The sequence below is a fragment of the Argiope bruennichi genome, chromosome 5 (assembly GCF_947563725.1).
Source record: "Argiope bruennichi chromosome 5, qqArgBrue1.1, whole genome shotgun sequence".
Taxonomy (NCBI): domain Eukaryota; kingdom Metazoa; phylum Arthropoda; class Arachnida; order Araneae; family Araneidae; genus Argiope; species Argiope bruennichi.
In genome coordinates, this window is record NC_079155.1 from 44,582,650 (window position 1) to 44,602,240 (window position 19,591).

Sequence of the window (19,591 nt, forward strand, 5' to 3'; positions counted from 1 at the left end):
GAGGAATATGCTTTCCTTCCTACATGGTTAAAGGTCAAACTTATTGATTGCATTAGAAAAATGACAGTTCCTTTCCTATAAATGCTACTAATAGAATACAATGTCGTTTTTTTTTTTTTGTTTTTTTTTCAAATTCAATCAGAAGGAATGATTCCCTTGAGTGATTTACTGGTTAAGCAAATCACTCATTGGGAGAAGTGCCCGTTAGACGAAGTTTGCAAAATCAGACAGTAGATATGAGCTTTGCAAATTAATTTAATGTTAATGTTTAGTGTGTCTTATTTTCATCAAATTTTAAGGTATAGCCAAGGACAAATTTTTTAGATAAATTTCTCGTAAAAATATGCATTATAAATAATAAATTGCCTTGTTATAAATTTGAGTATTTTCATCGGGCTGGAAACGTCCTATTCTACATAGATTCCTATGGGAAAAAATTGCTTCTTATTACAAATAGATTTGGCAACGATGTCCGTTAAACGAGGATCCACTGTAGTTAATGCTTATTTGTGATTATTTTTCCTCGTTTCCTCGTTAGTCTAGACTAGGACTTTTTTACTGCATGAGATCATATAAATAATAGTTAAAAGCAGTTCATCACAGCAATCCTTCAGATTTAACAATATGAGTAAACAAAAAATAGTTTTAAATTATCATTTGGATCTAAAAATATTCTTTTAAAATTCAGTGAATAACTGCTTTCAATAATTCTTTTATTCATTCAGTTTCAGTTGAGGAGTCATTATCGTACTGAATTTCTAGTTTTGAGCGGGCATCATAATGATGGGAAAAGTAAGAAAAGGAAAAAAAAATTACGAATCCCTGCTTCTGAATGTACGTTTCTTTCAGAATATTGATTAATCATAACCGCCACGTGCATTGGCACGGGGCCCAAGAGAAAGACAGCGACCCTGAAGAAGCGCTGATAAATTGCCAGACTTAAGTACCAAATATCTAGAAACAATACTTAGCACGTTTTGAGCAACTTATGTGCTACATCGATAAGAAAATCTCTGGCAATCTGAAGTCACTATATTCAACATGTGTGCATGTATATGGAAAGTAAATAAACAGAAAACATTATAAATTGAAACGAAAGAAGGCAACAAGAGTAATCGTTAAAAAAAATTAAATTTGCAAAATTGCATTGCACTCTAGCGAATTAAATTTATGAATGGATACTTTTTTACGATATAATTATTAATCAGCATTTTTTTATACTTTTCTTCCTTTTTTGGAGAAACTTAAAATTTACGCCATTTCTTTTTCATTTTCCTTACGCCTCGTATATCTTATAAAATTCATCTTAAGATTGCAATGAATTATTATTTTAGAAATTTTTTTTTAATTATGGCCTATCTTAAATTTTTTTTTAATTATGGCCTATCTTAAATTTTTTTTTAATTATGGCCTATGATCTATGAACTCAATTATTCAAAATCAGAAAGAGTCAAACAGAAGAAAGTTGATATTCTCTGTTATTGTTTCTGGTTCAAATTATTATTGATTTTCTCTGTTCAAAATTTTATCCAAAAGGCACTCTTTATCTGTTCGATGTTTTTGCATACATTGGCTCAAAACCGCAACAAACTCGATGGATATCAACTAAAAAGTTTAGTTGTATTAACTCTGTTATGTAAAGCAACACTGGTGCTATTTTAGAAATGGATCTCGTAACTTTGAATTGCGGTCAGATGCTGAGGACATTACCTGGGCTGGCATTCCCTCTCCAAACATCCGCATTAAAACAGCAGTAGGATATTTGGCTTCGGCGAATTTAACGTGGTTGCACATTGGTTCTCCGGCGGAACCCAGTGTTCACATGAAACTCTCCTATCAAGAAACTAGAACCGTACTACCAGACAATAAATAAAATACACATTTCCAAACAAAAAAAAAATTCTTTTTTCAAAGTTCCAACGAAGTAAAACCACAACAAAATCAAATAAAATAAAATAAAAAAAAATGTCAAACAATAAAGTCAAAATATATCATTAAGAACAAAATCAAATATGAAGCAAAGAAAAGCATAACAGTTGAATGTAGACATTCTTTAAAAGAAAAATTAAACTCATTCCACTCGATCATTATACTTTCTCACGCCCAAAGCTGAAATGCATACTTTTATAATTTAAGTAGGCGTTTAGTGTTTAAAATTAATATCTAAGTGAACGTAATGAAACAGTTGACTAACTGACTAATTAAACTTGACAAAGTATTAACGTTATTCTAATATTTTATTAATTAACAAAATTGTACTTTTTTACAGATTTATTTGACAATTAGACTACTAACATCTTTTAAATCGACCTCCCTGTATAAGCTCTCAAAAGGTGCCTAATCTGCTGAAGAATGCCACCGTCTGTAGTATGTGCAATTACAGATTGGAGACAAGTTTGAACTAGCATAAATTTATTCGATATTACGCTATTTTCTAATAAGTTTAATGTATCTATTACATATCTAAATGTCAACGAAATCTAATGTTAGGTATAGGAGTCCGATATGCCGTTATTTCTCTAGAGGCCAATATTATAAATAAAATTTCAAGATGACTCTTTTTTTTTAAACTACTGAATCCCAACGATTTTCAGATGATGGTCCACATATATATTCCTAGAAATGCGAGTTTACCGCTGTATCAATCGTTTTCAGATTTCAAAATCGATACAAGCGAAGGTCAAATTTAGTGCATCAACCTTTTGCAAGAAATAATTTTCCGAGTTAAACGCTATTTTTCCATTTTTATCTATGTGTTCATCGACTCTTAACAGACAGACAGATCCATTGTTTAAAAAAGTCAAGTTCACTTCATTCAATCCTCCGATGATGGTATCAATGTTTTAAAGACGCTTAAAAGTTCTTTTCGAAGCACACATGTCAGTTTTTATCGGAGCCAAAATAGCTCCCATTTTTGCTTCAAGCACCCGAGGTCAATTCCAGAGCGGAACAATAAGCCTTTAACCACGGTTCCAAGTACAATGGCAGCGAACTCTTTGAAGATGTCATAGAGGGGCCCATATTTAGGTTCAGGGGGCCGAAAAATTCTTCAACTTTCGGTGTAGAAAAAACTACTGGTTTGGAAGAAAGATGATAAAGGGATTGGTTTATTGCTTTTGTTGTTATTATTTGCTTAGTTGGTAGTTATATTTTTTCTGAGTATTTTTTTAAAAACCATATCTATTCCTCAGATCCGGAATCTTTTTTTAACGGAGTAGGATAAATAGACGACAGGTGGTTGGTTGGGCTTTCTTCTCGGTTCGAAATGTAAGGTCAAAAATGTGCCTATGATGTTCAGTTTTTGGGTTGTATTAAAGGAGGGTACAATTTCTTCGGCGTGGCATCTGTTACCATTATATTTTATGGAATGTTATTTTTTTAAAAATGCAATGGATATACAATCGGCTTTGAGAAAAAAAAGTCAGGTATTCTTCTGAATTCCTGAGCATAGCTTGAAAGAGATTTTATTTCAAAGTTTTATATTATTGTCAAGGTATTGTATAAAATACCAGATCTCATAAGGAACTCTTTTTTTTTTTTTGAAAAAGTATTAAAAAATGATAAATTTTTTTAAAAATAAAACAGTTTATTGTAGTGCATTAAAAGGTATATTAACGTGTATTATGTTTTGGTGTACCAAAAGAAATTTTTTTTTGAATTATCTTTTCTTTTTTTTAATCTTTGATTTATGATTAAAATAAATATATCATAATAATAATAATTAATATTAATAATTATTTATAATTAATTATTAATATCAATAATTAGCATTTATTAATTATTAATATTAATAATTATTCTGTGATCAACTTTTTCTCAGATTCACTAATACATGACGACGCTCGCATAAAATCGAAATCTAATTAAATTTATCAATTAACTGAATATTTCATTGTTATCGAGAATACACAAATGTACAAGAATTCATCAGAAACTGCGTGAAAAACCGAAAAAAAATTTCCATAAACATATCGATTTAAATAAAAAAAAAAATACGTAAAAAATAGCCCAAATATGGCTTCAAAAATACAAGAAATTTAAAAAGCAAAGTATAGAATTTTTTGTAGGATGAGAAGGTTTAATATGAGATTCGTTACCCAGTAGAATGGCAAAACTGGATTAACCCTTTCTAGGGCCGTGGGAAGTATGCTTCCCACCAAATTTATCAATCTTTGTATGAATTTATGTAGGTTGGCATTAGTTCTGACTCATTTTTTTAGAAAGACAGAAACTTAGAGGCTTCAGTTCTTTATCTCACACAAAATGATATGTCTTGATTTGTTACTTAATTATTAATTAACCTAATTAATTAATCAATCAAATTAAATTTATCTAATAAGCTAAATGAATCCCTTTTCTTATTCTAATTTCAAGCCTAAAAATATTTTAACATAATATGACTAGGAAAAAAATGGCCCTTTAAAGGGTTAAGCCGTTTAAGAGCCTTAGGAAAGATTAGTCTTGTTCTATCTTCCTAAACTAGATATTTTTATAGATTATAATTTCCAATCTAAGTAGCAAATTTTGACAAATTAGTTTTAAAAAAAAACAGAATATTTAATTGGTGACAATTCTTATGAGAATTCATTTCAGAATCTGGGTATAAAATAAAATCGAAACTTCAGTTTAAAACTAAATAGCTGTAACACACTATAAAAACTAATTCTAAAAAAGATTGGACATTTTATAAATTATAAAACAATATATTTTCTCGGAATTCTAAAACAACATCATACAAAATTTGTAAAAGGTAGTTAGAGAAGTTTTTAGAAATATTTCTCAAAAATTTAAATGTTTCATTCACTATAACAGGAGATTATTAATAAATTAATGGTATCATTAACTTTGGTATTAATAAACTATAAACTTTTACTATTTAAACGATTCTACTTTGTACTTTCTTGTATAGTAAAGTATACAATGTGAAATATTGTAATCATCAAAATATTCGAATTGCAGATTTTGATTAATCAATCCGTTTCATAATCCAAAAACACTTTGAGCTAGACGAATGAAATTTGGTATATTGTTTTTATTCCAAATTTTGTATGAAACCATTCATTGAAAGTTTGTCCGTATACTAGTAAATAAGATAAATACAAAACGTATAGAGCAAGATATTATATAAAATTTGGTACACGAATTTGGCATCTAAAATGTAGTAGATTCATATCAAATTATATAAATAGTCTGTCTGTCTGAGAGAAAGTTAATAGAGCTAGAGAATGGAAGTTTGAGCTACTGTTAATGTAAATAAAAAAGTAATAAGATGTCCCGTATTAAAGACGAACTTTCTAATTTCAATTTAATATCAGAATGTCCTGGATTGAAGTACTGAAATCTGTACCATTTATAGAATTCAAACATTCATATCTTTTACTTTATGACTTAATTACTGTAATGATAGAATAATTACGCTTTAATCATAATCTCTATTTTATTTCAAATATTATAGAAACTCTGATGCACCTTTTCATGTTATCCTTAAGGATTATTTGGATAGTTATTGACTGGCCTGTCAAGGAAAAATGACTCACGGGGACTGACTTAATTATTTTGTCCCTAGTTGTTGTTATCAGCGGCTTGCCAAGGTTAATAACGCCTTAACCAGTGTTAAAATTCCAAGATGAACCAATGTTAATGAACATTGGTTTAGCCTGGCACATAGTATTACTTTTCAGTCTCCTGCTTATATTCGACTTCAACCAGCGGGAGTGGTCTTTCCGAAACTTTCTCGCATGTTCTTTAACCAAGTACTTGCGTATTATTTACTGCATGCCATTGGTGAACAATAGTTGAGAGAGAGCCTAAAAGGGTTCAACGTTTCAACCTTTGGCATCTTTTTACTTTTTTTGGCGAGTAATCCCAGAGGTATGGTTATTGCACAATTACCAGGGAAAAAAAATGTGCATTTTGGATACCTTTTCCCTAATTGAAACCAAAAGTTGGTACTTAACAACAATTATAATCAAAGATCGTATTCCAAATTTCATACATTTAAATCATTGGTGTTTTTTTTTGGGGGGGGGGGTTAGCGCCTTCACATGCTGTTGGAAGAAGAGACAGTTAATCCCTCGAAGGATTTGGCTCCAAATTTGATATGTATCTATACTTTAGGTGTTAAATCTGTGCACCAGCTTTTATCCATCTAGTTTTATTCGTTTTGTAATTATAGTATTAACTTAAATTCGGGCAGCCGGACTGGCAGACTTGTTACGAATGTATTTCGTTCAAATTTTACAGAAATCCACAGATTTGGAATAAAGAGATTTAACAAAATACATCCGCCTAATCTTTGAGCTGCGTCTTTGACGTGTTCACAACAAACGGACGTAATCCCAAAAATATCTTTGTTCTGTTTCGAGAAGATCTGAAATGTCGTCAGAATCTTGACGTCGAATTTTTTGACGATTTCAATACATTTTTTTTTTTTTTTTTGTGAACTTCATACATGAGAAAGTAAAAAAATGGCATAAGTACCCTAACTTTAGTCATAATCCCATTTCCTCGATTTGGATATCATCGGTAACTATACCTTTTTTTCTGTCTCATTCGGTCACTACGCCACTGTCGAATTATCAAGTAGGCACTATAACTTTGAAGAAAGTAAGTCCCGATTTTTTTTCCCTGAACTGTAAGCTAAATTGATATTTTCATTTGATCGAAAAGGGTTCTATATTAGAGCTTGTGTAAGTTAAAGCAAACAGCATTAGTATTTAAAATTTAGAACAAGATTCTTAGAATTTTTTTTTTTTTCAAATTCTTTTGTACATTAGTGTGGTCTAATTTTTCTTCTCAATAGACTAAATAACTTATCAGGCTGTCAAACTTTGCAGAATATTCAGAGAGAGACTGTGTTAAAAAAAATTGTAATTTTTTTTTACTATTTCGTTATATTTATAAATTTAAAATTTTAATTTTTTACACAAAATACTGGCGGCAACTTCCACCCTTGACAAGTAATTAAATGCTTAGTTATTTTAATATGGATTTTTTGTTGTGTACTTTATTGCTTTTTTTATTATTTTTGTTATTATTTTGTTTGGAATACGAAACAAATTTTGCAATAATTTGAAACGGTGATAAGTAAATGGGCTTTTTTAAAATGATTTTCAAATATTTTGTTACGTGTGTCGAAAATATTTGTTCGAATATTTACAATCGAAAATTTATATAGATATATATATATATGTTTACATAGCAAATAAGCGTGTTAATTTGTTTGTTTTTTTTTTGTTTTTTTCTGTACAATGAGCGAAATGCCAGCTAAAATTCTCTACGAATTTTGGCGCCTTCAGAGAGCAATCTATAACCTTCGTTTAGCTGCGTTTTTAGTTTCATTTCATATAGATATCATAAAAATATTTATAGAATGATTAAATTAGAATCAATAATAAAATATCTAATAGAAATGGGACAGAATGGGAATCCATTACAGCTGACAAGGTTGCACTTATATTCAGATAGGACCCCTCCTGAATATAACTGCAACCTGTAAGCTGTAAGCGATTTCCTATTAGTCCTAAAACCGGTGGGTTTAGGGAGGAGGCGTGGACAGGTCAATTAAAAAAAAATTATTATTACTATTATTTAAAAACACAAATTATTTGCATTATAAAATAGTAAAATAATATTTATATTTTGGGAAATAAAATTTATCAAGTTCCTGTCTATTTCATTGCAGTCATTCGCTTATTGCAATATTTATAAATATCGTCTGCTTATACATGTTTGTGTATAAATACCAAATAGACGTTAATAATAAATAAATAAACAGAACATTCATATTTTCATGAAATTACTGAAATAAGCAACTTAAAATAAATTGTTGACTAATTTTAAAATATTTTGAAATTTCAAACTAAATTGACCCTTTTTTTAGAAGCCGAATGTTGTAAATCTTCTAAAGGCCTAAAAAAAAGCTAAAATCCACCATTGATAGTAGATTAATCGCTGTTCCATTTATTTTCCCAGTAAATCCATGTTTTTCAAATTGGAACTAAGTCATCATTTGTGAACCAAATACGCACGAAGAATGTGAAGTCCACGTTCCTCCAGCAAAAAAAAAAAAAAAAAAGGTAAATACGTCATTCTAGGGAAATGGCTCTCCCGAACATTTTGAATAATCGGATTTTATGCATAAGAACACCACACGTGCCAGCATCATCCACTTCATGGCTGGGCGCCTTCTTTACAAATATGACCCCTGGCATTACGTCACCGCACTACTCCAGTAATAACACGCCACTCGAATAGACAACCAACGAACACTGAAAACGACACACACACAAAAAAAGGACCGAACATCCGTCCATGTACGACAAAAATTGGCTATAAATTTCGGTCGGGAACTGCATTTCGCGGTCACGCTGGTTTACACAAGAAACTTATATTCCTATTCTTTCAGCCAACCTGGAAATCTGGAAACGTATTTTGTTGAATGCGTCTTTTTTTCACAATAAACAATCATTTCAATCGGGCGATTTATTTCTCGTTTATATGCGTTTACGTTTTCTTTCTCTCCCCCCCCCCCCCCATCTCGGTGGTGCGTCGGTGGTTTTCGCGCAGCGAGTTCGCCAAACGATTTCGAATCGAGAACGGCTGCATTGAAATTCAGAAAACATTTTGTGGTTTTTAAATAAAAATTGGGAATGATAAAAGAGGGTTTTTGGGTCTCAATGGAATTGAAGTGAGTTATGGGATTCCACGGTGGCACAGAATCCGCTTACCGGGAAATACTTAAAATGCTTGAAGGTCTTGAGACAGTGATAAAGTGGTTCTTCGCCTGGTTTCATCTTTTCGTGTTTCAGGATTTTGTTTCAAATATAAATTATAGTAAATTTAATTAATAACTCTCTTTGTAGCACTTCACAATAGTCAGTGACAAATTGTAAGTCTTTTTTTTTTCGACCTTAGGTAATCAATACGTATTATCAGGTTCCTCTCAAAATGGTTGACCAATTTGTTACAACATTTTCAATAAATTTTTAACTTCGTCAGTTATTTATTGTAATTTAATTTTGTCTTAACTCGTCAGTTATTCATTGTAGTTTAATTATTAGGTTAATTCCGATGGGAAGACTACCTATTGCAATGGTTCTCATCCTATCCAATCTATCTCTACCTATTCCAATGGACTTCGGGAAAATATCTTCAGTTCTTCACCGACCGTGGTCCCTTGAACCCAAAACTACCCTTCGTTCAAAAGTTTATATATATACATAAATGCGTATAACGCTTTGCCCATGTTATCTTGTGAACCAGGTAATTAGAATAATTTTGTTTGGATTTTAACTGGCTTGGAGTATGTTGTCAGAAATGTAAAAATCTCGGACGAGTTCGTAAATGGCCCATCCAGTTCAAAGTGGGAGTTGAAATGGTGGGGGGAGTGAAATATTTTCATTTCGCTATAACTTTATTAATATTCAAGATAAAAAAAAAGTAAATCCATTTAACCAAATTATCGCCTCATTAATACGAACAGCTTTTGTATTTAATGTTCATCGATAACTGTAATATCTTAGAAGTTAGGGGCTGAAAAGTGATTTTTGAGCTCTTTGACAGTGTCTGACATCAAAAATTTATGTTATCAGATGGTAACTTAGATGTAAAAGAATCTAACTTTGCCTTCCAGCTTGCCGAGAGGAATTTTTTTATTTTAATGGCATGAAAGTTTGAAAAAAAGGATATTATATTTATTTGTATTTTTAATATACATATCGGGAAAAGAAAGACTTAAATAACGAAATTCTACAAAAATTAAATAATTCTGTAATTTAGTTTGTTTTTTTATCGTTGCACTTAAAATTAATTTTAAATTAAAATTTAAGCATTTTTACATGTAAAATACTCAAACTAACTTCCTTTATGGTGATCAGCTATGAAATCAGCAGTTATTTCAATTTTGCCTTAATATTAGTTCTTAAAAACTGTTTATATAGAAATTAAATTAAATTAAAAACGGTAAAGAATATTTGATTTGAAAGATGATTTAGAAGGAGAAAAGGAAAGGAGAGTGAAATTTACTGTGCTTGATCCGGCCCTTCATTTCATCAGAATCTCTGTACTAAAAGGATATTTTGAGAATGCATTTATCAGTAATTTAAAGGTTAAACAAAGAATACCATGATTTGAAACAATGGCTCGTTAACTCAGAAGCAAGACGTGTTCCAAAAGGTATTTTTAAAAAATCTGGTTATTAATTTCAGATAACTTAGAATTCATCCTTTCAAAGTCAAATGCCATAATATCTAGTTTGTTTTGTTTTCGAGTTATCGAGTGTATATATACATGTAACATATTCTTTCAGATGTAAGGTCAACAAAAAGACAATTTTGGATTTAACTTCAATTTATTTTTCCACGGGAAGACATGGTTTATACAAGGGAAAGACCGGTGAAAATCTGAACACATTAGAAAAAAAGTGTGACAAGCTTTTCTCTCAATGCTTTTTACGAGAAATTTTTATGGGGATTTCTTTGTCAGGAAAATGAATCTTAGGTATCCATTGAAAGAATAACGTGGGTATTAGGGATTTTTTATCCTTATTTTTGCATCGTGGCAACTGTATAGTCAGCAAATTTTTCAAAAAAAGTGGTATTTAGATAATGACATTTTAGAATAAAGTAGTATGGACTAATTCAAGATAAAAATTTGGAAACTAATTAGGATTTAAATTAGATTAAGAAATATCATTACTTATATATGTCAACATATTTTAGCAGATGCGTGACCGCGAAGAAAAGACTTTTGAATTTTTAATTTCGATTTATTCTATCGCGGGAAGCATAATTTATGTACAAGAACAAGTGATAAGAAATACGTTAGTCTATATCGCCACACAAGAGCAGAAGTGCAATAGAGATAGAAAATTTTCCCTCAGTGATTTTTACAATAAGATTTTGATAGGGATTTCTTTGACAGTGTCGATTTATGAAAGGAAGTCTTAGGTATCTTTGAAAGAATGCTCTAAGCATTAAGGATTTTTATACTTTCATTCGGAGCGTGAGAAAATGTCGAAGTGTGCAGGTTTATAGAGCACGTGCAGAATTAATTTTAAAATATGTGGGGATTGGACCAGGAAGTAAAGAAAACATTTTAGAATGAAGTTAATTTGGGCTAATTTAAGATAAAAATTAGGAAATTAATTAGGATTTAGAATTAAGATATCATTACACACGCACACATAATATATATATATATATATATATATATATATATATATATAATTTGACATATAGTTCAAACTGATTTTATTATTCTATCAGACCTTTCAGTCGCATGCTTTTGTCAATGTTAAGATTTTAAAAAATTTGCTTTTTTTTAACATTAATTCAGAAACAGGGTTTTCATATCCACTTCTATTTCATAATATATATGCTTTTAATTTTGCACCCGTAATAATGTGTGAAAGACTAATGCATATTTTTCAGTCATATCCGATAATTGCATTCCCTATTAGTAATTTAACAACAAGGGAGGCAATTATTCTGTGAGAACAAATTGTAACAAAAGGTCTTCAGAATTCTGGAAAAATTCCAGAATTTTTCCACAATTCTAAAAATTTATAGCTTTTTTTTGTTTCCAAAATTTTTTCGGAGGGCTCTGTTTTAAAGAGAGTTTAAACGTGAAGATCATTTGAAATATCTAAATCGAATTATTTAACAATTGCAATACTTTTAAAAAAAACTTTTTGCAAAAAAAAGTTAAAGATTTGTCAAGGAAAGATCTAACTATTATTAATTCCGGTCTTCAACTCAGTGTTGCATTCAGGTGGGACATGCTATGCCCCAAAATCGAACAATCCCACCTATTCATTTCCAGCTGATTGACAAATATTAACTTTGGGGCCGGAAAAGATTCGTGTACGTACCTCTCCCACACGATACGAGCATTAACTGGAACCATCTCCCCCCATTCAACCATCCCCCTCCATCGTGCGTGAAATTTGTTCGCAATTTGCAACGGAACGGCCTTGACAGAGGGCTATAAATTTAGATGGGAGGAAGGTAATGGAAAAATTATGAAACGTCGAGTTGCAGCGGTTCGTTACCCAGACAGATTGATAGGGGCACGGGGAATGTGGCCCCAAAACATTTTTTTGGCCTCTCCGGACTGTTGGTGGCTTGATGTATCCATCTCTCAACCAATCACCGAGATGAGTGGCTCGGGAATTCATATCGATTTTGATCGAGGAAATAAATTGGAGTGAATTGGGTCGACGGATCATAAGTTCTGAATGGATAGTGACCTTGTGCTGCAAACTGTTAACGTGATCTTCTGTGATCTCTCGTCACTGTAAAAAGAAACTTAATTTTGAATTGATATATATTAGTTGGATTCGATATACTAGTCGATAACCACACTACAAAAAGTAACTTGACTAACAAATATTAGTTGATATATATTTCTTAGTTTCATATTCGTTCATTTCATTTCATATTCATTTCATTTTTCATATTCATATATGTAAATATATAATTTCTGCAAATATATATTTATATACATAGATATACTGACAATACTTTAAAAATATGGAAAAAAATGTATCAAATAAATATATTATTGCTTAAAATTAATGAAAAATTAAACCCCCCCCCCAAAAAAAAATACTCGGTTACGCTGTGTTCTAATATCTTTCCGATTTGACTTCGTGGATATATAAACAATAATAGATGCGTTCGATTTTTCACGAGTTAGCAGGTGTTTTTTTCTCTTCAGTTCAATATCACTCATGAGCACTAAGCAAACAATTTTTGTCCCGCATTCATTTCTTGTGTATTCCATAACCTTTTTTGTTATGGAATACACAAGAAATGTATATGTGTGCGCAATTTACCTTTGTTTACAGTTTATTGCCCTGAGGATAATTTCTGTTTACCTTTGTTATAGCATGAAAATATAGTAAAAATAGTTATAGCAAAAATAAAAATAAATAATGGCGAATTCATGCCAAAAATACAGTATTTAAACCTCGCTAAACGAAAGAACCAAGGATAAATAAATTAATAAGAAATAAAAGAATCGTAAAGAAAAAAAATAGAATTACAAATTACGAATCTTATTTTTACTGAATTACATGACAATCAGTATAATATTCCAGGTAATTGTTCACAATCTATCTATTTTCCTGCACGTGGCGATATTCCACGAGTTAAAGAAAAAAAAAAAAAAAAGAAAAAAAAAAACTGATTGTCAAAAACATTATTTTTTTAGAGATATAAAATGTCTTTGGCTTACTATATGCAATCTAAGAAGGGTAATTTTAATTAAGGGTTAAAGCAGTGAGTTTAGAAAAATACTTGGTTTAAAAAACAAATGATATGCCATACTTTAATATTTTTAAGGTTAATCGAAAACTGTATATTAGCTAAAATAGATTTTAATAACTCGTATATATTAGTATACCAAAAAGTAGTTTTTTTTTATTTTAATCTTTTTTTTAATTTAAAATATATTTCTATAAATTAAATTCTAAAATAAAATTAAAAAATTAGAATATTGTTCTCAAACTCACTACCAGACGGGACCACAAGTACGGAAGCAAAATATAATGAAATTATTTATTAATTGGTATTTAAGTTGTTAAAATAGCTATTGTCATCTAGAAATGTAAGTTTACAAAATTTTAAACTCTTCTATACTTGTAAATAAGAGAAAATTATATTACAAAATACCATCTTTACAAACAAGAAGCAAATCAAGTTAAATAAAAGTTGTCTATTTCATTAAAAAATTTTAAATACAGATTGGCAACGAATATTCTTTTTGTATTTAGCAGTGAATATTTAAATGTTCTATTTTTGCCATTATTTTCAAATTTTGATGTCACAAAAGAGTTATTTTTATTATTATTTTTAACTTTAAACTCGCAAAGGTGTTATGAGTGAAAAAAAGTCTAAAAAAATATGGTAAAAGAAAATTTTAAATTAATAATTATTCTGGTTAAAGACTTCAATGATGAAACAATTTCACATAATTTTTCTTTTTCTTAATCACCTATGAAAGATATCATAAAAATCATCTTCTCAAAAAGGAGAAAAAAAAATGTACTCTTAAAAGAAATAAAAAAGAAATTCCGAATGAAAAGAATATTTGAAGTGAAGGAAAAAAATCACCATGAATTTCCTCGAACGACTATCAATATTCATCAAAAAACATTGACAGAAAAAAAAATTGTTTTTTCCAGAATGACATGAAACAGATTGATATTTGAGATACATTTCAAATCACCCCGAATCAAGAAGAAATGAAAGAAATCTCTCACTCACAAGTATCTTGCTACAAAAATAATGACTACCTCTTTTTACAAACAAATCTTCCTCTAAACGTGCAAAAAAGAAAGAAAAAAGATGATAAGCCCTATCATCTGGAACTTGTCCCATCATTTTCCTTGCCTTCATGATATTCATTTTGTGGGGACAGCGCTCGTTGAAATAATAGCCAACTGCCCCACCTCTTTAAAGATGTAATAATATGAAACAAAGAAGTCACTTTGGTTGAGTTGTAGAATGAAAGCATGTTTCTTGGAAATAGTCCAAGCAACAAGCGTCTACTCTGGGATAAGCTATCTTTCGTTTCAAGGTCAAAAAGGGCCCGTGGCGTTCGTCTGATTTTAGAGACTTACTGGAGGCACTAAAAAAATGATGAAAGAGGGGTGGAGGCAGGGGTCAATCAGTGGAGTGGAGAGATGGAAGTTGTTTATGATTACTAAAGGATGAGGTTTGGAAGTTTCCATTTCTGTTCTTAAGATGTTAACATTCCCATTATTATTATTATTAAACTGAACAATGATTACAATGTTGAGGTTTCGAGATATAGTAGTTAGGTTAATGGGTGGAGGTTATTACAGGATGTTATTTCCGGTGTTCAGAGATTGTTATCTGTCAGTTGCATATTCAGAATTGTGGTTTTTAATGATATTTGGTGTTTGTTTAAGAGAGATAGATGCCGATAAATGATGCCCAATTTTACTGTAATTTGCTGTTGTTGTTAAGTTTACTTATATTTTACTTTAGATAAAGGCAATTTTAAACGTTTTTTTTTGTATTGTTTTTCGTAACAATTGTTTTCTACGGGATGAATGTTGTTCCTAACCTGTGTAATTAAGCAGATTTTCATTTCTTGCATTTTTGATCTTCCAAAATCAATTTTGGAAAATTACATAATTTAAGGAGGAATACAATATAATATACTTGAGAATATAATATAATTTGATACTTGGAGTTGCAATTTCAGAATTTATTAGCTCGTTATATTTTTCAAGTGGAAGTTTTTAATAAAAGCTTATTATTTCACTTTTTACTTAATTAATTTGAACTGAAAATTTCATTCGAAATTGTCTTTTAAAATCCGTTTGCTCATATTTCATATATTCTACTTATAAGTACCATAATAAAATCCGGTCTTCTGTTTACAAGATATAATCATATTTTTGTTTTTAATATATTTAAAATTGATTTTTTTTTTGTTCAAAATTTAAATAAAATCAGTATGGTAAAGATTTTGAGGCCTTTGGAACAATTATATCCCATAGCGCAATCTTTGACGATACTGGCAAGTAATACCGGAAGCAATTATCTGAGAAAATAACATTATGCTGACTTAAAATTAAATAATTTTTATCTAAAAACAAATTTTACCCGTTAGATTCTATGGTTTTTTTTTTTTTGTTGTTGTTGTTTACTAATACATAGTTTACTAGACAATTTTTGTGTTCACTAGGCATAATGTTACAATTCTTTTCAGGCTTGTTGAGTTCTATAATGTTGACATTCATCAAAATGAAATATATTATTTGTGTATTAAAGTAAACTTTGTGTAAGAAAGAAAAAAAATGGTGAATTATTTTAAAAGAAATTTTAGTCTATGAACAAATTTTATCGGTGAAGTTCTATGCTTTTTTTGTCCACTACTACATGAACTTAAATCAACAATTCTTTTCGGCTTCATGAAGTTCCAAAATTTCTTCGAAATCTCGAGGTCCAATACTTTAAATAGTAAAGAAAAAAAATATGGTGAATTATCCGAAATGAAGTTTTGGTCACGGATCAGATTTAAACCATGAAAGCAATTGCAGTTTTGTGTTCACTACACTAAAACATATTGCCACAATTCTTTTTTACCTTGTAAATTCTAAAATGAGTTTATTTAAAATCTCGAGGTTCAATACTCTCTCCATGTAGTGAAGTAAAAAAAAAGTATTCGAAAAAATGTTTTAGTTTGAAGAGCGAATTTTATTCGACAAGATCTTTATGTTCACGAACACATAGGGAAGAGCGAGGTAACGCGGCGAACACCTGTTTTCGGTTATAAAAAGGGCGGGAAATTATTTTGGACTACCTAATCTAAATGGTGGAAGGGATATATCTTAGAATAAACCTCTTCTCTTTTTAATTTCTTGTTTTTACCAGGGTATTATCGCATATTGAAAGGAATACTTCCTTATAATTCTGGGTTTCTAGTTTTTAAAGTAAAATTTTCTTTTTCAAAGCAGTAAATAAAAATAGTTGCATCCGCTAATATTGTCAGATCTGGAATTTTCCATTACAATGGCCGTTTTTGGGAAAATATATCCGTTTTTAACCGAAATAATATCTGTTGAATAAATAAATTTTAAATCGGGTATTTCCGCGCAGCATGGAAAGTGACGCTCTCTATTATTCCGTACAAAAGGAAATGCTTTATCTAATGGATATTTTGTAAATTTTATAGATGCTTTGAAATTGACCTTATTTAGTAGGGATTTTCCGTAAGGGGTCCATATCATTAAAAAAACCTAAACTAACAATCGTAAATCATGGCATTGATTTAAAGAAGGAGAAAGTTAAAATTTACAAGCAATTTTCGAAAACAGATTATACAGTTTTTTTTTGGGGGGGGGGGGGCGAATAACAACAATGCAAAAGCTCGCGAAAATAACTGGAGAAAATAAAGACAAAACGATTCTACGGCTTAGAATCTTGGAAATCTATAAATAATATCGCAGAAGTTTATGCTTTCAATGAAGAACGAATATCCGCTTTGATAAGTAGCAATGAATTCATTTACTCTATTAACTCTGATGGAGCTCATAAAGGTTGTTTGTTCCATATGAGAGTAAGCTATGTGAATTTTCACTTTGTTGTCTTAAATTTGTCTAAGAATGCTCCCTATTTCAATAATTTGTTTTTTATTTTAATAAAATATGCAAATTTTAGGTCAAAATGGGTTAATATTTCCATTTATGTATATAAAGATCATTAGAAACTTTTTTTTTCCTTCTTAATTCACAAAATTTTAACGGGAATTCCCCCACTCAGTATGTGGAATTGCTGGGCTATCCCGAGCAAAAATACAGTGGAACTTCGTTTAACGAGCATAATTTGATCTCGAATTTTACTCATAATGCAAAATAGTCGCTAAGTGAAGTGAAACAATTTTATCCATAGAAATTCATGTAAAATAGGACAGTGTGTTTCATTCCGAAAAAAACACACTCAAACTCACTTATAAGAATGTAATTTATTACTTATAATACATGCTTCTGTTTCTTTAGAAGAAAGTTGTTTAAAAACATTTGTTTCTGACTATGTTTCAAAATTGTGCGAACATGAGACTCAGCATTAATCTAAAATGAATTTATAGTTACTGCTGCATCAGAGCAATGGTTCTCAACAGCCGATGCGATCATTTCCCACGCTTTTAACATCTTCTTTATTACATTGGAAGATTATTGCACTGTTGAGTCTATTATTTTCTTCTCCCTTCACCAAATCTCTTTCATACTTTTTGCAGCTACAAAGAATGCAGCTCCATACGTTTTCAGTAGCTCTGGCCTATGTTCTTCCATCAGCTCATAGATGTTGTTGCTGTCCACCGCTAGCCTCATAATTTTGGCTATAGACAAAAATCTCATCGATAGAAGACTTCATAGGCACTTCAAACCCCTCGGAATCGCTTTCGACTACGCTATCCGACCAAAACTTTCTCCATGCAGATACTATATAAGGGTTTTTGTTGTTGTTGTTGCTTATGGCACTTGTCATAGACAACCAAGCCCACTGACTAAGTCAGCTATTTTAAGCCAAGTTTTAGCCTCTCGTGTTTCAGTTGCGCCGTCTAGGGCCAAGAATACGTCTTAGCTACTCATGCGTCACAGCCCTTTTCACGGGGTGGACTTCATTCATGCATTTCATTCACTCATCCACAGATCGTAGTTCAGACCTGAACGATCAGAGAACGATCACTTCTGATGCAGTACCACCATTGGTATTGTCTTCCCTTGGAGGACTTTGTGGCTACGACAGATTTATACGTGTACCAGCCACCAAATGCACGGAGAGTCTTCGGCCGGTAGTGTTCGAAATCACAACTCAAATGATGCGAATCCAACGCCCTACCAACCAGGCTATCCGGGCTACAGGGTTCTTTTAAACCAGTTAACTGAGGATTTTTTTTAAGTCCTTTAATCCTTTCTCCTTTTTAAAATCAAATCTTTCCCCCAGTTTTCATGCTATTCACCTCTATTCCCATAATCTTGGCGGGAGACGAAATCTCGTCGATTAAGGCTTCGCAGGCATTTATTCAAACCCCTCCGAGTCGCGTTTGACTACTCTATCCTGCCAAAACTTCTTCCATGTAAATATAAGGGTCCTCTTCACACAAGTAAGTGCTCAACACAGAATGATACTAGCCAATCCACTATGTGACTTCACCGCGTCTCCTCGGCATTCATTCTGCGAAACATTGCTCATTCAGCTGTCACTCTTTTCACATTTTATTTTGATCATACTGCGAATCACTTGTTATGTGAGGTTGACTGTGTACGTTATCGAAAGTTAATTCTTCTGTAAAAAGTGAACTGATTGGACAAAAATGTGCTCTTACTTCGCACTTAAGGGTTACGTTTAATGAATATTGAAAATAGGTCAACGGAAGGTCATTACTAAATATGTAATTACAAAATTCCCTTAGGAGCACGGAATTTCTTCTTCTTCCTTGATGCATTTCGGATTCGATGAGTAGTTTATCAAAATCTAAGAACTTAGTGAATCTCCACGAAAAGATTACTGGACTTTCTTTAGATAGTAAAATGAAAATGCTGATGGGCAATCAATCCCCTTCAAAAATGCATTATCACGTGCTGATTCTATAGCATAAATGCAGAAAGTCTATTTTAATGGAACTGAAACATTAAATGATTGCTTAACACCATCTGAAAGAGCTTATCATAAATATTGATGAAAAACGTTCCTTTCCCTCATTAATTTTGCATCACGTGATGAACTCTTCGGCCTTCTGCAACAAACCAAATTATTCGGCCTTTATATTTTTTCACCTGCTCAAGTTCTTTGCCACTTCCACCACAGTTTGTCAACAAGCATTCAATGTTAAAGGTGATTTACATCGATTTTTCTCACCTTTTTTTTTGCTGAACAAAAGAAACGTTACAGCTCCGGAAACAATTCCATTTTCCCTCTCTGGCCATTACTTCGGAACAAATATCGTAAGAATGAATGCGAATCTATAATAGAGCGATTTTTTTAGGTATGTTCTGACTATTATAGTTTTTCGTTTGCCTTATTTTATTTGTCCTAGTGAATATAGCTTT

General features: G+C 31.1%; 1 protein-coding gene and 1 long non-coding RNA gene across 2 annotated transcripts in view; one reads left to right on the forward strand and one right to left on the reverse strand.

Moving 5' to 3' along the window:
- The window catches only part of LOC129969499 (uncharacterized), a 67,635-nt gene extending 53,190 nt beyond the window's left edge, over window positions 1-14,445 (reverse strand). Inside the window, exon 1 of the long non-coding RNA XR_008784523.1 lies at window positions 14,271-14,445. This is a non-coding gene — a long non-coding RNA (uncharacterized LOC129969499). The remainder of the gene's footprint in view (window positions 1-14,270) is intronic.
- A 191-nt stretch (window positions 14,446-14,636) lies between these two features.
- LOC129968657 (mitochondrial S-adenosylmethionine carrier protein-like) overlaps window positions 14,637-19,591 on the forward strand; it is a 153,809-nt gene continuing 148,854 nt past the window's right edge. Inside the window, exon 1 of the mRNA XM_056082769.1 lies at window positions 14,637-14,721. The gene's annotated coding sequence lies outside the window, so the exon portion shown is untranslated. The remainder of the gene's footprint in view (window positions 14,722-19,591) is intronic.